Here is a 14,747-nt window from a genome sequence, read left to right on the forward strand (position 1 = left end):
ACACACACACACACACACACACACACACACACACACACACACACATATATATATATATGAGAAGAGTTCATATATTAGATAGATGAGCTAAATACTTAGTTTTATGTCACCTTGACAAAAGCTAGATGTCTGAGAGGAGGGGACCCCATTAAAGAAATGCTTCTATAAGATAAGGCTGTAGGCAAGCCTGTAAGGCACTTTCTTAATTAGTGATAGCTGGAGGATGGCCCAGCCCATTGTGGATGGTGCCATGCCTGTGCTGGTGGTTCTGAGTTTTATAAGAAATCAGGCTAAGCAAGCCATGTGGAGATAACTAGTACATAGCATTCCACCCTAAATGCTGCATCAGATCTGGCCTCCAGGTTCCTGCCCAACTTAAGTTCCTATCCTGACGTCCTTTTATAAAGAACTTTGACATGGAAGGGTAAGCTGAACAAACCCTTTCTTTTCTCCTTGTTGCATTGGTCATGGTGTTTATCACAGCAGTAATAACCCTAACTAAAACAATAGAGCTTACAGTTGAATGGGTGGGTGGTGAAGGGAGGGTGGAAGAGGGAGGTTCTGGCAATAGCCTCCCATGATTTCATGTAATTTCAAAACTTGTAAAAGTAAGATTATTTTTCAAGAAAAAACCCCATCTCTTTCTAAATTATGTCTTGACTGTCACTATATCTATCTAAATAGCACATTATTAGGACATGAATGCCAAGAAAGAATTGTTCCTTCCCTGCAGATTGGATAGCAGTGGTGAAAAGAGGACTTGCTCATCCCCTCATGTTTCCTTGCCTTGCAATAAGAAGGTTTTGGGAACTGGAACTGCGAGGTTCACAGCATACCTATATGGAGATTTCTAGAGGAGACCCAGCATAAGAAAACTGAATACAGAGTACCATAAACCACAGGTGAGTATGTAGAGGGTATAGCTATAGTTTAAAATTGTACCATGGCAGCAATGTTGTGGAAGAGAAAAGAGGAAGATGATATTCGGGGGGCTGCATGACACATGCTTGATTGTTGAAGAACCCACCTTTCAATAGTCGCAAGATCTTCTGAAAAGTACAAGTCCGGCTTCTTTGGTTGGCTTTTACATCTGTGAAACTGGGTAACTCGTTGCTCCACACCTTCCTGTTTCTGGTGCTTTTGTGCATTTGAACTGAAAGTCATATACATTGCAGGATGCAGTACTGATTGCAGGATAAAGAAGAACTATATACTGTGTATGACTTCCACAGTCCAAAGTCATATTTTAAACTTATAATCAGCACCTTGTGAGAAAGTCATTAAAATCTGGTTAAGACCACAGACTTAGGAGTATGATTTGCCAAGTGCATGACTCAGTTTTGACAAGGGAAAGTTGTCATACATTTTATTCAGTTTCCTTCTCAGTTTCAGGAGGATATCAGTAAGTAGTGAACATCAGCCCTTTTATAAGGTGGTCTTGATTGCTAAAGGAGCAGATGCCTTTCATGTGGCACCTGCTGGTTAGTACCTGCAATTGTGATCTGGCCTTTAAATCTCTTAAGCTAAATCATAGCTTTCCAGACTGTGATAGGTGGAAGTGGCTAGAGGGATGTTAGTATTATAAGATAAATGGAAGTATCTTCTTGAGATATTCATTTGCTGATATCCGTTATAATTTTATATTCCTGTAGAGAATATGAACTCATTTGAGTAAAAGTGTACATCTACTTTAATAGGGCATATGTACGGGTTACAATAAAAATGCATCTATCATCTATCTATCTATCTATCTATCTATCTATCTATCTATCTATCTATCTATCTATCTCTATTTATCATCTATTATTTATTTATCTACCAACTCTTTTATTCAAGATTAGATGTTACTGTATAGCCCAGGCTGCCCTTAAACTTGCAATTTCCTTTCAGGTACTGTGATAACAGGGTATGATATTGTCCCTGGCTGAAGTAGGAGAATATGTTCATACATTGTCATGATTAAATCACAGTAGTTAACACTTCCATCTCCTGAAAGGTGTAAAGCACTTTATTTCAATTATTTATTTTATTTGCATGTGTGTGTGTTTGTGTGTGTGTGTGTGTGTGTGTGTGTGTGTGTGTGTGTGTGTGTGTGTGTGTGTGTGTGTGTGTAGATTGTAGGGAACTTGTTGGAATCACTGCCCTACTTTTCCCATGTGTGTGTTCCAAAAGAATGAACTTAGGTTATCAGACTTGGTGGCCTTATTTACTGCACCAACTTAATAGTCTTTGAAATATGTTTTGATCAAAACATAACTATTCACACACTGTTATGAGGGAGTATTTGCTTGGTATAAATGTACATTGTATCACAACTCAATGCAATTAGAATTTACATCTCTTTTTCCCTTTGCATTTGGAACCCATTGTCTAGATGGTAATAAAATATGCAACAATTTCCTGTGATGTATAGTCATCTTCCTGTGGTATAAACGCTAGAATTTATTCCTTCTACCTGAATGTAAGTAGCTGATATTCAGTTTCTCACAATTCCCCTGCCCCACATTTCTTAGCTTCTACTAATTGAACTCTACATTTAAAAAGAAGATTTCAAAAATATATGCTGTCTTTGAAAGAGTGGGGAGATTGGGAATGTGCATGTGCTCACTTGTGAAATTTGGGATTCTCAGAGGAGATAGGCAAGAGTTTCTTTTTGGGTTTATCCCTTGTTGGAAAATTTTCACAGAGATATGTTTCCAGCATCCCACTGTTTTAAGTAATTGAAAAACACTGCAACCTGAATTGCTTATGAAAAAGGCAAGCTAAGGTATTTTCAGAAATGCTGAATAATAAGCTCTACATTTTTTATATTCTCAATTTCCCTTATTTACCGTGACTAAAATAATTTGGAAGTTTTTATGTTTCAGAATACTTAAATATATAATCCTCAGAGAATACATTTTAAAACATCTCTTCTCACTTTATAGACTTGCCAAGATGTAAGCATATGCTTCCTTATTAACATCTTATCTCATTTTGAAAGAGAAACTGGATTTGGATGGATATACCACAGTCATAAGGATGAAGAAGATAAACACAGACATAGAACCAATTTCTTGTCATCCTTTCCATGTGTTCTTTTGACTCTGTGGACCTCCTGTTCAATTCTTTGCTTCTTTGACTGTGAGAAGCTACACACAGGTATTGGTGGAGAGCCTTTCTTTCTTGCCTCTACTTTTATGTATTTCTTTCCCTTAGAGAATGCCTTTCTTCATGGAACACATCAAAGCCACATTTGGATATTTCCTCTTCTATCAAATCTTTGATGATCTATCCAGCAGATTTAATTTTATCTTTGTGAATGTATCAGTCTGCATTCTTTGAAGCACAGAGAAATCATTTCGTTATATATCTGTATTTTCCAATGTTTTACCTTGTTTATTTAAATCTTACTGATTCAGGCATGGGTATGTAGCAAATTCTCAATACCTATCTTTTAATTGAAGCCTAGAGAAGACCTGGTAGATACAGGAAGTTTGTGGAAATAAAAGGTGTTAACAGAGAGCTCCAGAAATATGTCATTGAATTATGTTATACAAATATCTTTAAAACAAATACAAACCCTCCATATGGGAGACACCCAGAGCTATGCCAGACTGTATTTAACTACATAAGGGATTATGGGTGCCCGGCAGGAATAGACTGGGGACCATGCAGATGAATGCAGTCAACTTTCATCAACTTTTAAGTTAAGAATTTATAATGAGACAAGTAATTATACATTTATTACTCAAGTCATTTTGTAATCAAGTAATTAATCGGTGATGTATAAGTCCTATAAGACATGAATCCATAAGAAGAGAAATGATTACATGTTCATTAATCAGGTAATTTGCAGCCAGCTGTATAGTAGTAGTTGATAAGAGAAGATTGAAGATGCCGGGAGAATTATAGAACCTGCGTTCTAACACAAAGCACATAAGTCTTATGCAGGAGTGGGTAGATCAAAACCACACAGAACAACAGGAGATGAACTAACTCAGTGTGACAGCTTGAGACACAGCTTGAGACATGCATCTTTTTACTGGGGATTGGTTAGTGCCCAAAGTCGAGACTATCAGGTCGTGCCTTTGTTCGTGCTCTGAAAGAAAACTTCTAGAAAGTTTCCTTGAGATTTCACAAGTAGAACCAGTTGGACAATCCTCTTTCTTCTTTCTTTTCTTTTTTCTCTTGGGGTCATAAGAAGGCTGGGAGGAGAAAGACACCTGAAATTCCAGTGGCTGTGAGAAGTCTGTAGACCCTTGACCAAGTGGACAGAATTAAGCGTTACAGGGAAGGAAGCATTACTAAGGCAATGGGGAGAAAGAGAATTGCTCTAAAGATTAGAGGCTATTGTTTGGAAATGTAATGCAGTATTTAAACTTTCCAAAATATTCTCTGAAATATTAGGCTTGTAGTAACTATATTCTGTGCAGTACAACTGACTGGGTTTGTATCTCATGAAAGTGGAAAGTTCTGATTTGGGAGACACACAGGAGAGGCATAGAGAGAAGTTAAGAAATCCTGGGCGTCTCTTAAGAAGTTTCTGATAAATTTTGTGGGAAAACTGAATGTCACCCCATGTAGTTATGGGGAGAGCAATACTTGTTAGGTTCTGTTCTTAAGATGTCTCATATATAGTTGTTTTTAACTTTAGTGTACCAAGTCAGCTGATACTTTCTTTTGTATTACTTCTGAACTGTTCAAAAGATTGTTTGACAATATCTGTTTTATACAAATAATTCTCATATCTGACATTTTACATTTTTTTAAATTATAACACATTTAACCACAAATTCACTTTGGTGTTGAACTTTTACATGTGTGCATAGTGTAACTTTCATGTCATCATCCAATAGGCCTATATAATTTGTTACAAAGACATCCATTTCCCATCAGAACAAAATATATTACCACTTTGTCATAAATCATGTATTTAGTCATTAACTTTAAAGTCTGTTCCTGGAATCTTTGTTTCTGTTCCATTTATTTACCATATCATGTTTTAATTATTATGGCTTATAATAATTCTTGAGTTTTGATTGCATAAATCATCCAAATTGCCTTTGCTATTGTTGGCTCTTATCCATACTCACTTTTAAATCATCTTCTCTGATTCTATATTCTATAGAAAGAAATGTAGTGATAAGAGATTGAGATCACATTAAAATCTTAGATTAAAATGGAGAACATTGGCATGAGTTTCTCAATTCATAAACATTACTCCCTTCTTTCTTATTTAGGCATTCTTTAATTTCTTCTAGCATTTTATAATTTTCTGTCATGAGCTTCCATACATTTTTAATAATCCCAATCCTTATGTATTTGCTATTTTTAAAATGTGCTTTGTAATGGCTTTTTCTTTAAATCAGTTTTTGCTCTTTTATATTCTAATTTCCATTGTTTTTTTTTTTCCAGCACCACGTGGTAGATTATAACACTTCCTAGCTTCTCAAAGCTTTAGTCTGAATTTCTCTTTGTATCTTTGTCTCTCAGCTTCCACACATTGGGTTGGACTGCAGGGAAAATGGTTTAGGTTCTTGAGATGACTTCCTCGTGATTATCATCTCTGAATTCCAGTTTCTGAATCAGCAGCCTAAGGAACTAGAGAAACTTTGCCCCCAAGACACCGCTCTCATCATGATCTTGTCCATTGATCTCACCATGAGTTGGAAAATACATGAATTGATGGGACAGTGTCAAATGTGAAGTTCATGTTGAGACTAGAACTCCATTTCTGTCAAGAAACTTGCTTGAACCTGTTAGATAATAACTAATCGATTTGAAAAAAAGGTCTGTTCTATCCATTCTAGTTATTCTCGAGGGGAAGTGGAGTTTTCAAAATCTTGGCTTCAGCTTTTCATGTGTATTTGTGCCGCTGTGCTGTGTTTCACCAGCATTATTATATTATTTCTGTGTATAAGAATAATCTCATTATTGCCCTGCAAATTATCTCTACAACCTTTAAGTAGAATTGTGCTCTAATTCACCAAATGCAATCTTTTCTTAATTAATCTTTCCTTTGATTTATGTTGGTATTTGGTTCTTATGTACATACTAATTTTTAATATTGTATTCTGATTTATGTGAATTTAATTAGTTTATATTAAAATCTTGTATTCCTATATCTAAATCTTTATTTTCTGTTTCTAATATATTTTTGTTTTTCTTGAGTATTCATTAGTTTTATTTGTAAATATAATTGGTATCTTTCATCACATATACATTTTCCCTCTTGTCATTTTGCTTATCATTTATCATTTCAAAGTCTTTTTCTTTCACCTTATATTATGCCTTCTTGCCATTTATTAAATCTTTATCTTTGTAGTCATGACTTTGGAATTCTGTCTCTTTAATAGGCCAATAATTTCATTTTTGTTCTTATTTATTTTAAAATTTTCTAAATTAATGTTTTAGGTTCCATTTATATTTATATTTGTAGTCTCCATTTTGTATTAATATATGGAAGTAAATCTATTCTCCTAGAAGACATGATTAGTTCTAGTTTTAAAAATGGTAAATGTCTTTTTTTTTCTTTTTCATACTACTTCATTTTATGTCCTATCTTTACAAATCTTTTAAAAATACCTCATCTACTTTGATTTTTCTGAGTCATGTTTGTGTCTTCTTAGTGGTTATAAAAGCAAATGCTTTTCTCCAATATGTATGTATGTATGTATGGTATGTATGTATGTATGTATGTATGTATGCATGTATGTATGTATGTATAGGATATCTTTATGCATAAGTTTGTGCACACTTGTTCATGTGTGTATGGTTGTTTATGGGTTCATATATGTGTAAATACTTGTGGAGGCTCAGGTTGCCATCAGGAGTGGATGTGTGTGTGTGTGTGTGTGTGTGTGTGTGTGTGTGTGTGTGAGATTTGTCTATATTGCATTCATTGAGGCAGAGTCTATCAGTTGAACCCAGGGCTTGTGGCTATGACTAGTCTAGCTAGACATCTTAGTCCAGGGATAGCCTGTCTTTGCTGTCTGCTTCCAAAATACTGGGATTACAGTTGAGCCAACACATCAATCTGGTATTTACATAAGTTCTGGAGATCTAAAACCTGGTCTTCACTCTTGCACACAAACTTTTTAACCAACGAACTGTCTCCTTATGTTGTATGTATTTCCTGTTATAGTCCTTCCCTATAAGCTGTAACTATCTACAATAACTTTAATGTTCTCTTAGGTATTGTTTATTAATTTGCTATGACTTATAATAGAATTATATGGCTTTCTTCTTCTTGGTTGTCTTCTAATTTAGTTAAGTGTATGGTATTCTTATTATATCTCTTTTATAATATAGGCTCCTTTTTTAGGTCTAACTGCTTTGGATCTTCAGTGGTTAAGAGCAAATCAGGACATTTGAAGTCTTTTTGTTCCCTTTGTGCTAACATTTTGTTACTGTTACACACAGTTAAGAATTGTACACATGTTGGAACAATAGGAACTCCACAGTAGTTCTTGTCTTTGCTACATGGTTGCATAGATGTCCAATACATTGAGATGTCTTCTGCCACGTTCTCTTCAGCCTTCTATTAGTAGATTCTCTGATAGAGTTACACAGAAATCCTCATGAAGATGATGTTTATAATATTCTTGCTGTTCTTAGTGTTATAAAATAAGTTTCATAACACACACACCAATCATAAGCCTCAGTTAGACACCAATCACAAGCTATGCAATACACTAATCATAGGGTTTTCTTCAGTCAGTAGGGAAGCATGCTCCAGTGCAGGAGTGAGAAAGGCCCAGGAGATAGTCCTTCAAGCTGCCTGGAGCAGCTATGACTGGAAAAGGCCTTCTTGAAAAACAAAACAAAACAAAACAAAACAAACAAACAAACAAACAAAACCACTGAAGTTGTTATTGGATTTGCAGGGAGAGTAGGGCTTCCTCAGAGTGTTGGAGCAATGTTCAAAAGAGCCAGATAACCTCAAGAATATTTACTGGTTGCTAAAGAAATGGTTGATTGAAAGAGGGTTCTTTGTTGAAGGTAGCAGGACATAAGGAAGATGTCTGCCATGTGTCTCTTGAGACTGAGTGTTTGACTCCCAATACTTTAGGTAAAGAAAAATACAGAGTGCTTATGATAAAAACCTCTTATGACATTGACATTATCAACTGTCCTGAACAGGGCTTTATCTCTAATGAAACACCCTTAGGGGGTGTTGGGGTCACCCTCAACTGCCACACATAACTTTATAAGAAAATTTCCTATTTTACTTGAGTAAGTCTGTGTTTTGATCTACAGTAAACCCACTCATATCAACTTACATAAGTCTTCAAGGCTAAAAAGAACAAGGAAGATAATATTAGATTATTTCATTCCCTTCCCAAACTAACTTTTTTTCTAACTGTAGAGTTGATTATCAAGTGAATTAAAACACAGCCTTTATTATCTAGCTTAATGACCAGATTAGATCTGGTTTAAGTATCAGGCTTATTGGCTGTGTCAATATAATACAATAGTGTAAAATTAAAAGCAACCTAGAGATTCAGTCATTGGAGTTTAGACTGGTTCATTAAATCAGCACTATGAGCTGTAGGCTTATACATTTGGATCCTCACAGCTCACTAATCCTTCCCTCTATCCAGTTCTCTTTTTGTTGTTGTTGTTGTTCTTTTAGGTTTTTGGTCCTGTCATTGTCTACTCATAACACCACTCTAGTCCAAGAAGCATGCTCAGCTAAAGTGTGCATTGGACTACTCAAGATTATTTTGATACATTGAAGACTTATGTAGAGATCTTAAACTCAGGGTACTAATGTGTGTATGTGTGTATGTGTAATGTGTGTCCGTGTGTCTGTGTGTTCTAAGAGTTCAGACAAGGTTTTTGTAATGTCCAAAGGTAGAGTTAGTTATAGAGTATAAGGCAATTGTTACCTGCTTGATGTAGGTGCTGGGAATCAAATGCCAGCCTTCTGAAAGCAAACACTCTGAGTCATTGAGCCACCTCTCCAACCCATACCACATTCTTTACTGTAGACCAAAAGAAAGCCTTTCATTCTAGAGAACGTATTCAATGTCATGAACTCTGGGAACTTTATAGGCTGATTTAAAGCATGTTTAAATATGATGTTTATTTCTTCTTTAGCCTAAAATCTGGCTGAAGATGCCAATAGAATTTTTATTTTTCCTATTGCAAATAGTAGATACAATTTTTAGTTTTATCTATTATCTTTTAAATAAAAGGAAATGGAACAATGGCAAACATACATACTCTTATCAAACCAGTTCTAGAAGTTGGGATGTTTTATCTTCTAACTTGTTATTTTTAACTTGCCAACAATTTTTTATGTACTTTCAATAACTTGATATAATATAAAATTACATATGTGCACCTCTTTTGTAACCAAATATTTGCAATGACTTTACGTTTTATAGGACAGTTACTATATGATTAACTAATCATCATTATGATACCCCAGTGTCTTTTGAGGAAAAACATTCTTTTAAATAAAAGGAAATGTTTTCTACATACAGATTTTTCTATAGTTAGATCTTCCGGTATTTCTGTCACAATTTAAAATATTTTTGTCCTAATAGCTCAACTTTGTCTATCACCTCTTTCCAGTGTCCTTTTAGATGTCCAGGCATGGAGCTCATACATCCGTAGTGCAATAGGCCCATGGCAGGTCTGGGAACATCTGATGTGAGCTGCAGATTTGACTGAGTCTAAAATCCAGGTTGATCCCTTTGTTTTCACTCCACCGAGTTCCAAAGATGAGAACTGGCAGAGAATGTGCCAGGATTTGGCTCTGCCAGCTGGCGAGGCATCCCTGAATAATGGGAGATTATCTGAATCCTTCCCTTCTCCAGCAGGCTTTTATCCATCCATTTCTACGTTGTGCCAATTAGGGATGGAATGGTGGTTTGCTTTGTAAGCACACTGGCAGATTCAACAGGGATTCAGGAGGTAAATCTTGCAGAATATGCATGTCATTCTGACTTGCCTTAATGATGTCTGACAGCCACACATCAGGTCCCTCATGCTACATGCATAGGTAACTCCATGCCTGGTGAGATGATCTATTGACGGTTTAGTGCTCAGCTCTCTTTCTGCAGTAGTTATATCCTAGAAAGAACTAGGGATTTTAGAGCATACAGTGGTGCTCAATTTCTCTGAAATCTGTTTGTTTTTGTAACAAGTGGTAATGCTGTCTCGAACCTTGCTGGAGCTATAGAGAGATGCAGCAATGAAACACATCCTAATGGAATCCATAGTTGGACCACATTCAGTTGTACTTAATGAAAAATGTCTAAAGCCCATTGCCACAAGTTTTTCCCTAAATGATTCCTTCACAGTCCATCAAGCCATTATGCCCCTCTACAGCCTAGAGAGGTCTTTACTGGAATATAGATTTCTTCTTTGTACACAGCTAGTAGGATTGCAGAATGGAGTTTGTCTTTGGGTACTGTTTTTCTTTGGGGCGGGTTGATAAAAGAAAAACAGCTGCTTCTTATTTAGACAAAATAGGTGTTTTTGTGTTTCTCCAAACACACTTGTTATAGCAAGAAAGGTTTTGTGGAACTTTGGGTTTTTAGTGGCTGTGAAAGTTTACTGATGAGAGTAAATTATAGATAATCAGAAAGTGGAATCAGAGATGGGGCCTCTGCACCATGAAATAACCTATTTATCCAAATCTCAATCTCAGTCTCTCTCTCTCTCTCTCTCTCTCTCTCTCTCTCTCTCTCTCTCTCTCTCTCTGTTTTTCTGTCTTTGTCTATCTGTCTGTTTGTCTGTCTCTGTGTCTCTGTCTCTGTCTGTCTCTGTGTTTTTGTCTCTCTCTGTGTCTATGTGTATGTCTCTGTCTCTGTCTCTGTCTCTCTCTGCATTGTTTATGTGATTCTGCTTATATGCTGTTAAGGGATAGTCCTTCATCTGATACTGGCCATATCTCACATCAAGCACTAACAGTTGAAGAGAGACTAGTAGATCTAGGATCTCAATTCCTGCTTTTCTTCTGCTTATTGTCACTTGTGGGAATGAAGCACTGGACCATAGGAGCTAAGATTTCATATAAAAAAAAGAGGCTTTTTAGACCAGACCTCTTACTTCGAAGTTGGACTCTCCTATTGCAAGATCGTTTTTATCCTGATACCCAAAGGAGAAGGGCCAATATATTCTAACAACATAGATTAACCTAGAGGACATTATCATAAGCGATAGAATCTGGACACACAAGGATAAATACATACCACTTGATTTTATTTGCATGGCGAATCTGAGGTAAACTTAAAAACTAGAGAGTAGAATAGTGTCATGGTGGTCATGGCAGGAGAGACGATGGTGGGCTGGAAATGGTGATGGTATAATGGTATAGTGGTGGTGGTATTCATGGTGGTGGTGGTAGTCATGGTGGTGGTGCAGTCATGATGGTGGTGGTAGTCATGGTGGTGGTGATGTATGTATAATTTAAGTAAAATTTCAACACATAGGTGCATTTATGTATGTGTACTGTTCACAACTTTGTAGAGACTGGAAGTGTGTGTTGCCTGCCCTGGAACTAGAGTTACAAGCAGTCGTGAGCTGCCATGCATGATATGGGAACCAAATCCTGGTCCCAGGTAAGAAAGGAAAGAGCCCCTGAGCCGTTCCACCAGCCCCACGTGTTTCCTCTATTTGCTGCTTACAGTTGTTGCAAACAGTCTATCAGAGTCATTTATAAAACACATGTTCAAAGACATAATCTTAAAAATTCTAAACTGTGATCAACAAATAATTAAATGAAACATAATAAAACTCTCATGAACACATGTCAAAGGCCAGCAAAATTGATTCTATCTAAACTCCTTGTAGTTGGAATTAGCAGATGGAGGATTAGTAAGCTGTTGTGAGTAACATTTGGGGTTCTGCAATACACAGAGGAATAGGGACGCCTTGTGGAGTTCAGGGTGTACAGAGGAGTCTGTTGAGTTGATCACCATGGGGTTCAGGAATTTGAACTATGGCACGTGAACTATGTAGGTTTTTTTTTTTTCAAAATTTAGAAATTACACAAATGAATCTTCATTTCTTAAGGTTTGAGTCTTTAAAAACATGTGTTTTATTCCTCTCTGCATAAATTTCTGAGTGCATGATGTATAGTTTAACATCTGTTTTAGTGCTTCTGCTTTCTGATCTTACTTCTACACCCATTCTAAGTCAGTTTTGATTGACTGAATTATTTTCTTTATTGGGTTTTATTTTCTGTCTCATCTGTCTGGGAATTTGTTAGTGGGATACCATATGTCATGAATTTTATTTTGTTTAGTACACTTAAAATTATTTCGATTAATACCATTGTCATTGCCTGGAATACATTTTTTGTTATTTTAACAAGTTTGATTCTTCAAAGTTTGTTTTTAAGGGTTTCTTAGGTAGAACTTTTACGCCATGCTTTAAATTTGAAATGTCTCCCACAGGCTTATTTGACCTCTGAATGCTCGACCCCCAGCATGTGTACTGACTTGCATGATGAGAAGTCCTAACAAAACTGTATCCCTGTGGGCAAGCCTGTGAAGGTTTTACATCTATCTGTTTTTGGCAGACATTCTCTGCTTCCCAGATTACCAGGATGAAAGATGTCATGTACTTCATTGGCCCATCTTGGCTGCAGTGATGAACTGAGATTATCTTATATTTTGAGTTAAAATTAACCCTTTGGCCTCACATTGGTTAGATAGTCTATCACAATAACTAGAAAAATAACTAAATGAAAAAACAAATGGTACCTGAAAAGTGGTTTTGTTGCTGCTTTGTAGGAGGGATGTGGAAGGATATTGGGGAGGAGGGTCATAGGAACCCAAGAATAGAACAACTGCAGCTTAGTGAGCCATTCTGGTAGAAATTTAGAGACCTAAATGCTGATGTCAAAGTAAACAGTAAAGACTTTTAGATAGAGTAATGGCAAAACACTTTAGATGCAATGAGGATTCTTTTGGGAATCCAACCATAGGTATTTGTATTATATTCTCACTGCTATTTGTATTATAAAATATTTGTATTATATTTTATCCATGCTATGGAAATCTATGAGACATTGATTCTCAACATAACGGACTAATTTATTCTGTGATGAAAATCTGAAATCAACTTAGCATCTGCATTGAGGTATGGTTACTATTTGCTTCCTTTAGTCTGCTGTATAGTTGAGGCCTGCATAGAGCAAATGTCAGAATGAAAGAATTGGAAAGATATGTACTTTGGTATGGAGATTGGTGTTTTTCAGGTGGTGGACAAATTCACTGAAAAGCTCTGGTAGATTTTGAGAACATCAGCACTGTGAGAGAGAAAACACGGACTTTGCACTTGTATGCTAAAGGAGATTCATGGAGGGAAAGACTGTACTAGAATTTGAAAACAGAACACTTGGAAAGAATGCTTGAAAAGAGAGACCTTCCGACGAATTGTTTCCAATCCTCTCACACTGCCTCATCTTCATAAGCTCTCGGAGGCTATGGGAGCCATGTTCCAATGGTCCTGAATTACAGAGGACAAGTTGCAATCATTGATATCATCCATATGATACTGTTTGTTTTCAGGCACACGGAATTTAACAATCTTGCATTCAGATCCCAGCAGAAAAACCTGTGAAACCATGCAGGCAATGTGTAGCAGAGCCATATTTATTTCATGGAGCTCCCGAGTGAGCTGTCAATTGGGGAAGCTGCAAGACAGAGCTTGAGGTGCAGTAGAGACTTGAGGATTTTCAGCGCTGTGGGAGCATGGACTATCTTAGGGAAGATCCAGATGATGAATGGTGCCAGCTGAGATTGGGTAGGGGTGGGGGTGGGACTCTAATGTCAAGGTCACCGTGAGAGGTGGAGCCCACTGCTGTTCAGATGGTGACACCACTTTCACTGGATGCAGGACAGAGCTGCAGGACTTACTGTTTTCCTACAGGGTTTAGGCCATTCTGTGGCTGACTTTTTTTTTTTTTCCAATCTTTCTTTTCTACTTCACTTATAATGAGGGTATTTACTATATCCCTTTGTATACTGGAAGTGAGTGTTTAGGTATCTGTTGTTCTTGCTGCTGCTGTTGTTGTTATGCATCACAACAGAGAGTTTGCCTTGAGTCTCAAGAGACACTTTGAATTGTGAACTTTTGAATGCTATTGGGCCTGTGAGACTGTGGTGAGCATTAAACATTTAATTTAATGCTTTTTTGTATTATGTGGTAGCAATGAGTTTTTACAGAAGATGGGAAGAATACTGTAATTTGAGGCTGAAGTGTTTTCAAGGGGATCAGGTTTTAAGTGTTTGCTACCCAACTTTGTGGCATTCTTTTGAAGGCTGTGCAGTGTTTAGGGTTTGAGGCCTAGATGGTGGGAATAGGCCTCTAGGATCAAGGCTTTGAAGCTTCTATCTACTTCTAGTTCTGGCCTAGGTCCTCTTCTTCCTGCTCAGCTATGGTGGATGAGTCTGCAACACACATCCTGTCTTCTATGTGATGATGGACATTTCTGAAACTGTAATCCCAAATATACACATTTCCGCTAATATCTGTGTATGATAAATTTGTTCCAGAAATCAGAAAATAAGCAACATGGATGGTTACTAGTGATCAATGCAAGGAGAATTCCTCCCCTTCCACTGTGACATTGTCCTTCTGTTCTGTATTGTCGTTCAGTGAATTGAATTTTCTATACTGACTGATGGTAACAGGCTCTATCTAGTACCTATACATTGTGTGTGTGTGTGTGAGTGAGTGTGTGTGTGTGTGTGTGTGTGTGTGTGTGTGTGTGAGAGAGAGAGAGAGAGAGAGAGAGAGAG

The 14,747-nt window shown here is 36.8% G+C and overlaps 1 long non-coding RNA gene across 1 annotated transcript in view; it reads left to right on the top strand.

Moving 5' to 3' along the window:
- Positions 1 to 2,430: 2,430 nt before the first annotated feature.
- LOC110335371 overlaps positions 2,431 to 14,747 on the top strand; it is a 14,576-nt gene continuing 2,259 nt past the window's right edge. Inside the window, exons 1-3 of the long non-coding RNA XR_003842462.1 lie at positions 2,431 to 2,461; positions 2,984 to 3,141; positions 11,467 to 11,558. This is a non-coding gene — a long non-coding RNA (uncharacterized LOC110335371). The remainder of the gene's footprint in view (positions 2,462 to 2,983; positions 3,142 to 11,466; positions 11,559 to 14,747) is intronic.

This window comes from Mus pahari, chromosome 18, assembly GCF_900095145.1.
Source record: "Mus pahari chromosome 18, PAHARI_EIJ_v1.1, whole genome shotgun sequence".
Taxonomy (NCBI): Eukaryota; Metazoa; Chordata; class Mammalia; order Rodentia; family Muridae; genus Mus; species Mus pahari.